Source organism: Ranitomeya variabilis, chromosome 3 (assembly GCF_051348905.1).
Source record: "Ranitomeya variabilis isolate aRanVar5 chromosome 3, aRanVar5.hap1, whole genome shotgun sequence".
In the NCBI taxonomy this organism is placed as follows: Eukaryota; Metazoa; Chordata; class Amphibia; order Anura; family Dendrobatidae; genus Ranitomeya; species Ranitomeya variabilis.
Genome location: NC_135234.1, coordinates 89,461,150 through 89,475,908, shown reverse-complemented (window position 1 = coordinate 89,475,908; position 14,759 = coordinate 89,461,150). Strand labels below are relative to the sequence as shown.

Here is a 14,759-nt window from a genome sequence, read left to right as displayed (position 1 = left end):
GTTTTTCCTTTTTCTTCTGCTCTCCTCCGTCCCCCAAAAATGAAGATGCTAATTTTTCCTTCAATTAACTGGGCGTATACCACAGAGAGCCCAGCCATGTTTTGATTGGCGGTCATCATAGGAGGAGATGCAAACACCCACGAAGAAGTTCTGGACTACATTCCATCTGGTTGAAGGACAAATTTGCTTCGTTATTTCTGGGTAGCATAACTTCGAAATGAAGGGACGCAGAAGAAAAAGAAAAAGTGTTCTAGAATCGGTGGAGCAGCATCAACAGAAGGAAGAACTTGGTTTGAATAAAGAAAATCCTTTGAAAATTCTGATTTAATTAATATCAATTTGGGTAATAGTTTTATATTAGAAACTAGCTGCAAACATAATTTGCCAATATGTAAGAACATTGTTACTGAAGTGAATCTATATCAGTAACATGATAACATAGTATACGACCTTGTAACGATGATGGGAAATTGAAAGTGGGCAGGAAACAGGATATTGATACGTCGGTATCATCATTCGCTTTACATCGATAACCTTCAACAATGTCACCAGTGCTTGATATCACCTCCCAGATCTACGTGCTGCTCAGTCAAGGAAAACATTGTATTAAAATAGATAAGGACATACGGATATTAGCTGTGTGCAGAGGACATTAATATTTCAATATTTGCTCATATCATAAAGTTGTGCTTCATGGGAGCTGTCATTTTTAAAACAGACAATGAAAGGGGTTGTCTAATCATGGAAAACCTTATGATATTAGAGCTGCAGTGGTGATCAAACAGCTGATTTTGCCAGGAAAAGTTGCTCACTTTCTGTGCAATGGAAACCAGAGAAATTTAATATAAAATGCAGATATTTAAATACATGGGCAGACATACTGGAGGATGGGGGCCCAGTTGGGACGCTAATCTGTAATGGTCTGAACTGTGTTTGCTTGCACATCTGTTCTCTGCTTATTATGTGTTCTATGTGTTAGGGGTATTTTTTTTTCTTTACATACTGACTGTATTTTTATTTCCACCTCCCAAATAGATTTTCCTGTGAAGAAACAGGACATTGAGAGCCATCTCCACATCTGACTTTGCTCCGTGGATGATTTTATACATTTCTCAACAACTTCTAGTTAAGTTTCTGTTTGAGCCTACAGTATGAAAGGCAGAGACATTAACAGTGAGCCACACGCTGCACTCTTCTCTGGGAGAATTTTCTCTCCCTAAAATACTTAACTGTATACTTTTCTTTTATAGACTCTATGTACTGGTATAATTATGATAATTGCATTTCTGTCATAAACAGTTTTAAATATTCATTACAAACTGGTAATAACATAGAAATACACCACGTTCCAAATTATTATGCAAATGACATTTTTCTCGGATTTTCCTAAATGGTTGGTGCATATGACAGTCAATCTAATAAAAGTCATCACCCGTTAGAGTATACATCGAATTTTATTGAAGAAACCTCCCAATGATAACAGTATAATCTCCAAAATGAATAAAACTTCAAAATGCACTGTTCCAAATTATTAGGCACAGTAGAATTTCTAAACATTTGCTATGTTATAAAGAACTGAAAATGCTCATTTGTGGAATTTGCAGCATTAGGAGGTCACATTCACTGACCAAAAAAGCTATATAACTCTAAAACATCCTAACAGGCCAAGTTACATGTTAACATAGGACCCTTCTTTGATATGACCTTCACAATTCTTGCATCCATTAAACTTGTGAGTTTTTAGAGAGTTTCTGCTTGTATTTCTTTGCATGAAGTCAGAATAGCCTCCCAGAGCTGCTATTTTGATGTGAACTGCCTCCCACCCTCATAGATCATTTGCTTGATGATGCTCCAAAGGTTCTCAATAGGGTTGAGGTCAGGGGAAGATGGTGGCCACACCATGAGTTTATCTCCTTTTATGCCCATAGCAGCCAATGACTCAGAGGTATTCTTTGCAGCATGAGATGGGGCATTGTCATGCATGAAGATGATTGTGTTCCTGAAGACACGTTTCTGCTTTTTATACCATGGCAGAAAGTTGTCAGTCATAAACTCTATATACTTTGCAGAGGTCATTTTCACACCTTCAGGAACCTTAAAGGGCCATACCAGGTGTTTCCCCATGACTCCAGCCCAAAACATGACACCTCCACCTCCTTGCTAACGTCGCAGCCTTGTTGGGACATGGTGGCCATCCACCAACCATCCACTACTCCATCCATCTGAACCATCCAGGGTTGCTCGACACTTATCAGTAAACAAGACTGTTTGAAAATTAGTCTTCATGTATGTGTGGGCCCAATGCAACCATTTCTGCTTGTGAACACTGTTTAGGGGTGGCCGAATAGTAGGTTTATGAACCAAAGCATGCCTTTGATGGATCCTACACCTTGAGGTTCGAGGGACTCCAGAGGCACCAGCATCTTCAAATATCTGTTTGCTGGTTTGTAATGGCTTTTTAGCAGCTGCTCTCTTAATCCAATGAATTTGCCTGGCAGAAACCTTCCTCATTATGCCTTTATTAGCACAAACACATTTGTGCTCAGATACAGCCACAAATCTCTAACAGTACGATGATCACGCTTAAGTTTTTGGGAAATATCTAATGTTTTCATCCCTTGACCAAGGCATTGCATTATTTGATGCTTTTCAGCAGCAGAGAGATCCTTTTTCTTTCCAATCTTACTTGAAAACTGTGGCCTGCTTAATAATGTGGTACATCATTTTTAAGTAGTTTTCCCGTAATTAGAATCACCTGGAAAACTAATTATCACATGTGTTTAAGATTGATTGCAGTGATCCATTGAGCCCTGAGACACAATACCATCCACGAGTTTATTTGAAAAACAAAACAATTAAATCTTTAGGACACTTAAATCCAATTTGCATAATAATTTGGAAGACAGTGTATTTGGCATCCCGATAGCAACCAGTAAAATAAGGTGAACACTTTTTTCTAGTGAGTAGTAAAAATTTATTTTCTGCATTTGACTAACAATAAAGTTAATATAAATATAATTTTTTTACAGATGTGTGGTAAAATAACGCTCACAAAAGTTATGACAATGAATGCATAATGGTGAAAAAAACAACCTCTTCTGGTTATCTGAATTGCAAACATTGTTGTCGAAAACAGCTGTCTTCCTTGTTTTAATGTGTTCATACATGGGTTTTTTTTATGTTCTTTGATTGAAAATATATTTGTTGCTTTTACAAATGTAAGTAATGTGTATTTGGATATGACTGAGCTTATATCATACATGTATACACAGGTAAGGTGTGATGGGGTGGACACACATTCAGCACAAGAGCCCTTGGTTGTCATTTTCTTCTTTCTTTAAAGGGAACCTGTCAACCCCAAAATCGACGATGAGCTAAGCCCACCAGCATCAGGGTCTTATCTACAGCATTCTGTAATGCTGTAGATAAGCCCCCGATGTATCCTGAATGATGAGAAAAAGAGGTTATATTACTGTATACTCACACAGGGGTGGTCCCGCTGCGGTCTGGTCCGATGGGCATCGCGGTCTGGTCCGGGGCCTCCCATCTTCATACGATGACGGTACTATGGGCGTCGCAGTCTGGTCCGGGGCCTCCCATCTTCTTACGATGACGTCCTCTTCTTGTCTTCTCGCTGCGGCTCCGGCAACAGGGCAAAGTACACAGCGTGAATACAAGAAGATGACGTCATTGTAAGACGATGGGAGGCCTCGGACCGGACCGCGACGCCCATTGGACCCGAAACGAATCGGGACCACCCCTGGGTGAGTATAATCTAACCTCTTTTTCCTTTCTTTCAGGATACTTCGGGGGCTTATCTACAGCATTACAGAATGCTGTAGATAAGCCCCTGATGCTGGTGGGCTTAGCTCATCATCGATTTTGGGGGTGACAGGTTCCCTTTAAGTGAATAGCATTTACAGTTGAAACCAGAAGTTTACATACACTTTATAAAAGGACACATCTGCATGTTTTTCTCAATATCTGACATGAAATCAGATTAAACCTTTCCTGTTTTAGGTCAGTTAGGGTACCGTCACACTGTGAAATTTCCATCGCTGCGACGGCACGATTCGTGACGTCGCAGCGTCGTATGATTATCGCTCCAGCGTCGTATACTGCGGTCACACTTTGCAATCACGGCGCTGGAGCGATGCCGAAGTCCCCAGGTAACCAGGGTAAACATCGGGTTACTAAGCGCAGGGCCGCGCTTAGTAACCCGATGTTTACCCTGGTTACAAGCGTAAACGTAAAAAAAACAAACAGTACATACTCACATTCCGGTGTCTGTCCCCGGCGTTCTGCTTCTCTCCACTGTGTAAGCGCCATAGCCGGAAAGCACAGCGGTGACGTCACCGCGTCACCGCTGTGCTCGCTTTCCGGCCGGCAGGCGCTCACACAGTGCAGAGAAGCTGAGACGCCGGAGGACTGACACCGGAATGTAAGTATGTACTGTTTGTTTTTTTTACGTTTACGCTTGTAACCAGGGTAAACATCGGGTTACTAAGCGCGGCCCTGCGCTTAGTTACCCGATGTTTACCCTGGTTACAAGCGAACACATCGCTGGATCGCTGTCACACACAACGATCCAGCGATGTCAGCGGGTGATCAAGCAACGAAAGAAAGTTCCAAACGATCTGCTACGACGTACGATTCTCAGCAGGGTCCCTGATCGCTGCTGCGTGTCAGACACTGCGATATCGTAACGATATCGCTAGAACGTCACGAATCGTACCGTCGTAGCGATGGAAATTTCACTGTGTGACGGTACCCTTAGGATTACCATAATTATTAATATTTTCCAAATGCCAGAATAATGAGAGAGAGAATGTTTTAAGGCATGTCAGATATTGAGAAAAAGTGCAGATCTTTGTCTTTTTATGTAGTGTATGTAAACTTGTGGTTTCAACTGTATGTAAAATATCGATGACCCCAGTGCACCAGAGTAAGAGCTGCTGGTTATTATTAACTCTTCAATTGGACCCACTTATTTTAATTTCCAATGTAAAACATCAGGTATTAACGTGACTTCCCATACATATGGACACACATATACAGATGCTTCTCACAAAATTAGAATATCAACAAAAAGTTAATTTATTTCAGTTCTTCAATACAAAAATTGAATCTCATATATTATATAGAGTCATTACAAAAAGAGTGATCTATGTCATGGTTTTACTTCTGTTAATGTTGATGATTGTGGCTTACCGCCCATTAAAACCCAAAAAGTCATTATCTCTGTAAATTAGAATAATTAACAAAAAACACATGCAAAGGCTTCCTAAGAGATTAAAAAGGTCCCTTAGTCTGTTTCAGTTACTCCACAATCATGGGGAAGACTGCTGACTTGACAGATGTCCAGAAGGCAGTCACTGACACTCCACAAGGAGGGTAAACCACAAAAGGTCATTGCTAAAGAAGCTGGCTGTTCACAGACTACTGCATCCAAGCGTATTAATGGAAAGTTGAGTGGAAGGACAGACAATCTTTCTGACGACTCTGTCTGCAGATACTTTCTGACCTGTCCTGAAACTAAATGAAAGGTCAAATTCAAGTTTGTTCATCACTATTAGGACCTAACAGGTCATCTTTGGATTTCATTGAAGAAAAGAAAAAATGCTTTAATACATTTTCACAAGTTATTTTCACTCTACATTTTATAACAAAAACAGCTGAAAGTATAAACTTATAAAAGCCAAATCGCAGTAAATTCTATAGACTGGCATCTAGTTGGCGATGTCCACTGGATGGCTGCGTCTCTAGTTGGGGTGCAGCCTCGCTCAATTCAAGTGTATGGAGCAAGGCCACTGGAGAGATTCATAAGTCTGCAGTCAAACAGAGTGACTACAGATATATTGATTTGGACCGGACAACCACTTTTCAGGGCTGATATACAACATTCTATATTGCTGTATATCTGCCCCCAACCCGACCTAGAAGAACTGAAAAATAACCCTTTATTATACTCACCTGTGGGGCAGTCCGAGCGGTGGCACTCTTCTCGGTCTGGTACCTCCCATCTTTTTATGATCGCCGTCCTCCTTCTTGGTTCTAAACACACAGTCTCCCCAGCATCGCGCTCATGTTGAGGGCAGAGTAAAGTACTGCAGTGCGCAGGCGCTGGGCCTCTCTGAACTTTCCTGGCGCCTGCGCACTGCAGTACTTTGCTCTGCCCGCAACAGGGCAAAAAAGTATGCCTGCGCAGGAGCACGATGCCGAGCAGACTGTGTGCAGGGACGTGTCATCCACACGAACCAAGAAGGAGGACGGCGGTTTTAAGAAGATGGGAGGCCTTGGACCAAGACCAGCGATACCCGTTGGACCGGACCGCCCCGCAGGTCAGTATAAGAAAAGTTGTTTTTCTTCTCTTACAGGTCGGTTGGGGCTTATATACAGCATTATAGAATTCTGTATATCAGCCCCGAAAGGTGGTGGCCTTACTTCACATTGGCTAAAACTGGTGACAGGTTCCTTTTAACCTGATTAAATCAAGTGTATAATACTTTGTATATTGGCCCAAGACCTATTCTACATTTATAACTCCCACATGTATACTGTGAAATTAATCACATTCACTGTGTTACTAGGAAATGTAATAATCATGTGGGCATTATATGGACTATGGGCAGTGGTATATATGGACAGAATATAGTGATGGAGGCAAGCTGTATGGGGGCCCAGATCAAGTGCACAGCATGTCATTATGCGGTCACTATATGGTTTTACGTATACATCTGGACATAGTGCATACTACGATATGTCATAACAAAGTACACCATCAAATCTTCAATATTGTACATGTCTATGAATTTTGCCTTCCCTAATTCCACTGAAAATCCACATGTAAGACAGGCAGGGGATTTGTCAGGAGTGAAAACTTTTGTAAGTCCATCCTAATGCTGTGTCAAGCACATTTCTACCCGACCCAGCTGATATAATGGTTTATAAGGACATTGTGAGTCGACTGTGAGGCCACTTATTCACAGTACTACGAAAGCCATTATAGCCTTCATTATATGGTATACATCATGTAAGAGCTTGGCATTAACTACTTACCAAAAGGCTCCTATTATGACTCCCTACAGAAACCTCTCTCTTCTGCGTATCAGAACTGCATGGCGGAGCAAAATACTATCTTTATCCAGCCTTGAGAGCTTGGTAAATGGCAGAGTATATTGATTTCTTTCCTTCCCTAGATGGGTTGCAGAAAAAAATCCTATATTTATTTTTCATTATCTCAGCCAATTAATTACGGTAGGTGATTTACAATTAGTTTTTTTTCCCCATAGCGCAATCATTTCCCTGGTCTGTTTTTTTTTCTTCACATTTTTTTTTTTAGTGTTACTTGAGTTGGAGAAAAGCATTCAGCAAACATTTCTACAGATTTGATATAGCTCTTCTGAAAATCAGATTTCACACTTGGATTTCGGGGTGTGAAGTGCCACATCCAGGATGTAGATTTCCCGCTAACGTGGAACTAATGGTAGATTTAGCAACAGACCCTTACTGTAGCAGTGAGCGGCAGCAAATTGATATATCCAGATGGGAGATCTTAAAATGTTATCTTCCAAAATGAATAATTGATCTGTTGTGGGGATTTTGAGATTTGCATATAGCATACCCATTTTTCCCCAGAAGAATAAGCATGTCACGCTACTTATATGCAAGCTGTGCTTTGATCAACGCTCGTACCAGTAAGGAAGATTTGAATCAGAAGAAGAGATTGAGGATTTTCTACATTTCGAGAACAGTTGTCGCTTTCTCCTTAAAGTCACTGTTGTGTGACAAGAGATTTTCTAGTAAGGCAGCTGACTTGCCAAACTCTAATGTATCCCTTGCCGATGTATTGATAAAACTAATTAGCCTCCTCTGCAAGAAAAGGTGTTGTGAAACACTTTTCATTGGCATCTCGCTTACTACAGAAGCACTAGCTTAAAATTTTATGCAAATTTATTATGCTTTTCAATTTCTGTGAAATACTGTGGACCTCCATAAACAGCTGAGCTCTCATATATATTGAAAGCATTGCCATAATCACTACTTTACAAGAGGCATGAGTTTTAAAGTAGTTACATGGGTGATATCAGTGTACAATATCTAGTTATTTCAGTAAATTAAAGCAGATCTGTCACCAAATTACATAGATATACAAATGACACACTATTAATAAATACTCTAGATCATTTAGACCAGATGAGGCAAGTGCACTTACTTTAGAAATCCATGTCAAAATGGATGTAATTTTGAAAATAAAATGAACATTTTATGAGTGCGAGACCTCATGAGTCCTAGTGTATTCAGTGTCTGCCCTCCCAACCTGACTAGCAACTGCAGCTTGTACTGAGCAGTGCGAGTTTGCAACAGCAGCAGGGAGGAAGGACATTGAGGAGCTGTCTATATAAATAACCGATACTGATGGAAACATTTTTTATATAAAAAAGGGGGGTTTAAGGTGTAAAATTCAACACTTTCCCATTATATTGGCATATTAAAATGAGAATTTGATTTCTTGTTACATAGTTATACACATTGAAAAAAGATTTAATGCAGCTCCGTTAAATTCCAAAAATTGAGGTGAGCCAACTTTTAATTTGGATTATAGAAGTAAGGTGTTGAGCACACAGACCTATAAAAAGTCCTTGATGTCTGCTGCAGACCAATGTAAACTGTAGATAAATAATTATTATTATTTATTATTATAGCTCCATTTATTCTATGGCGCTTTACATGTGAGGAGGGGTATACATAATAAAAACGGGTACAATAATCTTGAACAATACAAGTCGCAACTGGTACAGGAGGAGAGAGGACCCTGCCCGCGAGGGCTCACAATCTACAAGGGATGGTTGAGGATACATTAGGTGAGGGTATTGCTGGTCGTGCAGTGGTTTGGTCGATCGGTGGTTACTGAAGGTTGTAGGCTTGCCAGAAGAGGTGGGTCTTCAGGTTCTTTTTGAAGGTTTCAATGGTAGGTGAGAGTCTGATATGTTGTGGTAGAGAGTTCCAGAGTAGGGGTGATGCGCGAGAGAAATCTTGTATGCGATTGTGGGAAGAGGAGATAAGAGGGGAGTAGAGAAGGAGATCTTGTGAGGATCGGAGGTTGCGTGCAGGAAAGTAGCGGGAGACGAGGTCACAGATGTATGGAGGAGACAGGTTGTGGATGGCTTTGTATGTCATGGTTAGGCTTTTGTACTGGAGTCTCTGAGTAATGGGGAGCCAGTGAAGGGATCAACAGAGGGGAGAGGCCAGGGAATAGCGGGGGGACAAGTGGATTAGTCGGGCAGCTGAGTTTAGAATAGATTGGAGGGGTGCAAGAGTGTTAGAGGGGAGGCCACAGAGCAGGAGGTTACAGTAGTTGAGGCGGGAGATGATGAGGGCATGGACTAGGGTTTTTGCAGATTCTTGGTTTAGGAATGAATGAATTTGGTTTACGAAGAGTGAATAGCTGGCTCATAAACACAAAAAATGTTTCAAGAGTTATTCCCAAAATGATAGGACATCCAATAACCATCAGTTTGGGTATAACTTTTTAATTTATAAGACGGTCAGACAAATCTGAGCTCAGCTCTTTGCTATTTCCAACAGTCTCAGGCAATGAATGGAGTGGATGGTGAGCATTCGAGCATCCACCCAGTTAACCACGGGACTGCAGAGTCTGGTTCCCGAGTTTTAGATGCTTGATCTCGGAACCACGGAAGGTCAACCAGAAATCACTAAGGTATCCTACTATCCACATCTCCCATGTGTAATGAAATATCTTACACCATAATGTAAGAATTAGGGAGCCTCTTCTCTTATTACTCGGTGTTGTTCCCATTCCTTTCTTATTCCTATCAGAAAATAACAAATTAATTGAAAACTAGATATTACCAAGGAATATGTGTCCCTGCATGGTCTGACATCTGTCCAGCCAATGCTGCTAGTGTAAGGTCCGTTTGCATGGAAAGACTGGTGGCGCTAAACGACCGCTGATCGGTAACATTTAACTGCTGTTGGACGTTTAATATCCTGTTTGCACAAGCTGAATGCAGTAAGCGATGTGCACTAACCAATCTGTAATACAGCTCTAATAGATCGCTCAGTGCGCACAGGCTGCCATTGTTCTCAGCAGCACAGGTACTGTTTCCATAGGACGATGCACCGCCGAGGAAGCTCATCTTTCGCTCCTTCATTGGGAGATTGGCAGCCTGTTTACTATGAGAGATTATTGGGAAATGAGCATTTTTAAGAACACTCTTTGCATGATAATCTTTCAGTGTAAATATCCAAAAGAAAAAAAGAAGGGTTATTTCAGGCACCAAGATCCAGCGAGTGTGTTCACACTACCTGTGTCCTGTGTCCTCTTAATTAGCCTCACAGGAAATCTCGGTGGTGCAAATGCTTGCAGTGCATATATGAATCTTAAGAAATAGAAATAAATCTCCCCCAATCCTGTGTGAACTTGTGGTTTACTCCATTAAGTAGAAAACATGGTTACATGCGGTGATACAGGTGTCGGGAGTGATTCATGAGAATAGGGGACCTGACAGACTACAGCTGTTTCCCGCTTTTCTGGTGCTTCTATGGGTCCATGAAACTTCCGTAGTCCGTCAGGTCTCCTATTCTCATGAATCAGTCCCTTGACACCTGCATCACCACGTATAACCATGTTTTCTACTTAATGGAATAAACTACAAGTTCACACAGGATTTGGTGAGTGCTGCATTACTTTCTATTTCCTAAGATTAATCTTTCAGTGTAACTGGAGCTTAAGGACACTCTTATTTGACAAGAGAAACAGTAATGACCAGTTGACAACTTATTCAGACATTTCTAGGAGGAACGACACGATAAAAAGTTTTAAGAAATGTTCCAGAATTATTATTTCATGGAGAATTCACTTATTTAAGAAATCAGAACTCAAAGCACCATTCCAAAATTTTTTCTTAATTTTACCGCTGGTGTGGTGCCACTAATCTAATTACCATGCACCTAGTATTATACTTACTAGTCACCATCTTCGTCTGCTATTGGTGCTGCTCCGGCCAGTCTTCTGCAGGCTGTAACATGCCGGATAACTCCAGCGCTTGCTTGGCAATCCGAAAGTCACAACTCAGTGTAAGTCTATGACAGCCAGAACGGGGCCAGAATGAAGCTCTCATAGACTTACACCGAGAGCTTGTGACCGCTACCTCTGACTTGCTGTCAGTCAGAAGTTGTGATCACAAGATGGTGAATCATGACCGAAACGTCTCCAAGAAGTGCTGAAGATGGCAGCGGGTAAGTATTGTACTAGGGTCAAGGACATTAGATTAGTAGTGTAGGAAGGAGAGCCAAGTTAATGGTCTCTCCTGCGTGTCTGAGCCGGAACCGTCGGGGCTGTCACCAGTGTTGCAGGGGGAAGAGATTGCTACCCAGAGCAGTACAGGGCACCTGTCTGATGGGGGCGAGTCCGTCTTAAATAGCAGTTTGAGCAGGAAGACAGGACACTTGGTGGGGACTGAGCTTGTGAGTAGTAAGACGGTTAACTCCCTCTTCACGGACCCATGCCTGCTAGCTGTGCCTATACCCCCAGCTAGCCAGACAGCCAACGCATCCTACCCTCAGCCGAGAGAGACTTCCTCACCGTGTAGTGATCAGGATAGAGTACGGATCTTCACTCTGCTCACCACCATGGAGAAACTGCTTAGTCCCATCCTTTCGGTGCCTGCTGAAGACCGGCCCGTGCCTGTGGCTGTGTCTGCTGGACTGTGTGCTCCTACTGAGGCCTTGCTCACTGAAGTCTCTGCTTCTTCTGTGCCGCCGACCATCACCCCTGCTTCACCGTGCACACGGATCAGGAGATCGCGTGCCGAAGAACCCGGAAGATTCGTCGTCGCAAGGAGAAAGTGCATCACTCACCTGCTGGACTGGATCGGAGACATCTCGCGCCACCTGAGGTGCCATCGAGGAATCTTCCAGCCACCTTCCTCCAGCGCACAGAGACTGATAAGTTAACCTGTTACGTTCTATTGCGTTTGACTTTTCCCCCATCCTCCAATGACATCCTTTACCCCTCTGCTTGTATAATTACTGCTCCTATATATATAAAGACCCTGTTAACCCTTGCTCTGTCTCCTGTGTGTCACCACATCCTACGCACCTGCTAGCATCCTACAGTAGCACCACTCTAGAGCGGAAATAAAAAAAATGCTAGAGTGGTGCTTTTTTAAAAAAAAAAAAAAATCTCAGTTATCCTGTTAGATGCCCCTGATTTGGTTCACATGCAACAGAGCAAATCCATTCCTTTATGATGGAAACTTCTTTCTTTTTTTTCAACAAAAAACATTCAGGAATTACAGTTATATGAAAAAGTTTGGGCACCCCTATTAATCTTAAGCTTAATGTTTTATAAAAATTGTTTTTTTTGCAACAGCTATTTCAGTTTCATATATCTAATAACTGTTGGACACAGTAATGTTTCTGCCTTGAAATTAGGTTTATTGTACTAACAGAAAATGTGCAATCTGCATTCAAACAAAATTTGACAGGTGCATAAGTATGGGCACCCTTATCATTTTCTTGTTTTAAATACTCCTACCTACTTTTTACTGACTTACTAAAGCACTTTTTTTGGTTTTGTAAACTCATTGACCTTTGAACTTCATAGCTAGGTGTATGCAATCATGAGAAAAGCTACTTAAAGTGGCCACTTGCAAGTTGTTCTCCTGTTTGAATCTCCTCCGGAGAGTGGCATCATGGGCTCCTCAAAACAACTGTCAAATGATCTGAAAACAAAGATTATTCAACATAGTTGTTCAGGGGAAGGATACAAAAAGCTGTCTCAGAGATTTAACCTGTCAATTTCCACTGTGAGGAACATAGTAAGGAAATGGAAGAACATAGGTACAGTTCTTGTTAAGGCCAGAAGTGGCAGGCCAAGAAAAACATCAGAAAGGCAGAGAAGAAGAATGGTGAGATCAGTCAAGGACAATCCTCAGACCACCTCCAGAGAGCTGCAGCATCAACTTGCTGCAGATGGTGTCACTGTGCATCGGTCAACTATACAACGCACTTTGCACAAGGAGAAGCTGTATGGGAGAGTGATGCGAAAGAAGCCCTTTCTGCAAGCATGCCACAAACAGAGTCGGCTGAGGTATGCAAAAGCACATTTGGAGAAGCCAATTTCTTTTTGGAAGAAGGTCCTGTGGACTGATGAAACCAAGATTGAGTTGTTTGGCCATACAAAAAGGCGTTATGCATGGCGGCAAAAAAACACAGCATTCCAAGAAAAACACTTGCTACCCACAGTAAAATTTATATAACAAACAGCCAAATCAGTTCTCATGCTTCGCACTGATGAGGGCCAACAGCCCGAAACACCGTGTCTGCGAATTGAGATACTGATTTGGCTTTTATCCTAAGTCATATTGCACGACTCGTTAGAGGGTTGATTGTGACTAGTAGGATCGCTACTTCCAACAGGTGGCGCTATAGAGTTAAGTCCTCTTTTTCTCAGAAGAGGCAATTTGCATATATAACAAACAGGAAACTCAGTAGGAATTAACCTCCGAGCCCCAGGAAGAGGACCAAATTTATCAAAAAATGTAACTTATTTTATTGAAAGCATAAAAGACAAAAGGTACGGTACAAAAAATACAAAAAATACCCAGCGGAGATACGGAATTAATACCCTAATTTGTATTGCTTAAGTATACGCCAAAAACACGAGATGAAAAAGAACATAATGTCCATTTAGCTTGAGATATCATAGCATTGCCATATATGCGGAGTGTATACTGAGATTAGATATAACAATATGATTTTTTATTTTTACGGCTCTGCATTATAAACTTCTGTGAAGCACTTGTTGGGTCAAAGTGCTCATCACACATCTAGATAAGTTCCTTAAGGGGTCTACTTTCCAAAATGGTGTCACTTGTGGGGGTTTCAATGTTGACGCACATGAGGGGCTCTCCAAACGCAACATGGCGTCCCATCTCAATTCCAGTCAATTTTGCATTGAAAAGTTAAATGGTGCTCCTTCCCTTCCGAGCTCTGCCATGCGCCCAAACAGTGCTTTACACCAACATATGGGGTATCAGCGTACTCAGGACAAATTGCACAACAATTTTTGGGGTCCAATTTCTTCTCTTACCCTTGGGAAAATAAAAAATTGGGGGCGAAAAGATCATTTTTGGGAAAAAATATGATTTTTTATTTTTACGGCTCTGCATTATAAACTTCTGTGAAGCACTTGTTGGGTCAAAGTGCTCACCACACATCTAGATAAGTCCCTTAAGGGGTCTACTTTCCAAAATGGTGTTACTTGTGGGGGGTTTCAATGTTTACGCACATCAGGGGCTCTCCAAACGCAACATGGCATCCAATCTCAATTCCAGTCAATTTTGCATTGAAAAGTCAAATTGCGCTCCTTCCCTTCCGAGCTCTGCCATGCGCCCAAACAGTGGTTTACCCCCACATATGGGGTATCAGCGCACTCAGGACAAATTGTACAACAACTTTTGTGGTCCATTTTCTCCTGTTACCTTTGGTAAAATAAAACAAATTGGAGCTGAAATAAATTTTGTGTGAAAAAAAGTTAAATGTTCATTTTTATTTAAATATTCCAAAAATTCCTGTGAAGCACGTAAAGGGTTAATAAACTTCTTGAATGTGGTTTTGAGCACCTTGAGGGGTGTAGTTTTTAGAATGGTGTCACACTTGGGTATTTTCTATCATATAGACCCCTCAAAATGACTTCAAATGAGATGTGGTCCCTAAAAAAAAATGGTGTA

General features: G+C 41.5%; 1 protein-coding gene across 1 annotated transcript in view; it reads left to right on the top strand.

Moving 5' to 3' along the window:
* The window catches only part of LRRC75A (leucine rich repeat containing 75A), a 444,884-nt gene that overhangs the window by 178,563 nt on the left and 251,562 nt on the right, over positions 1-14,759 (top strand). The window lies entirely within an intron of this gene.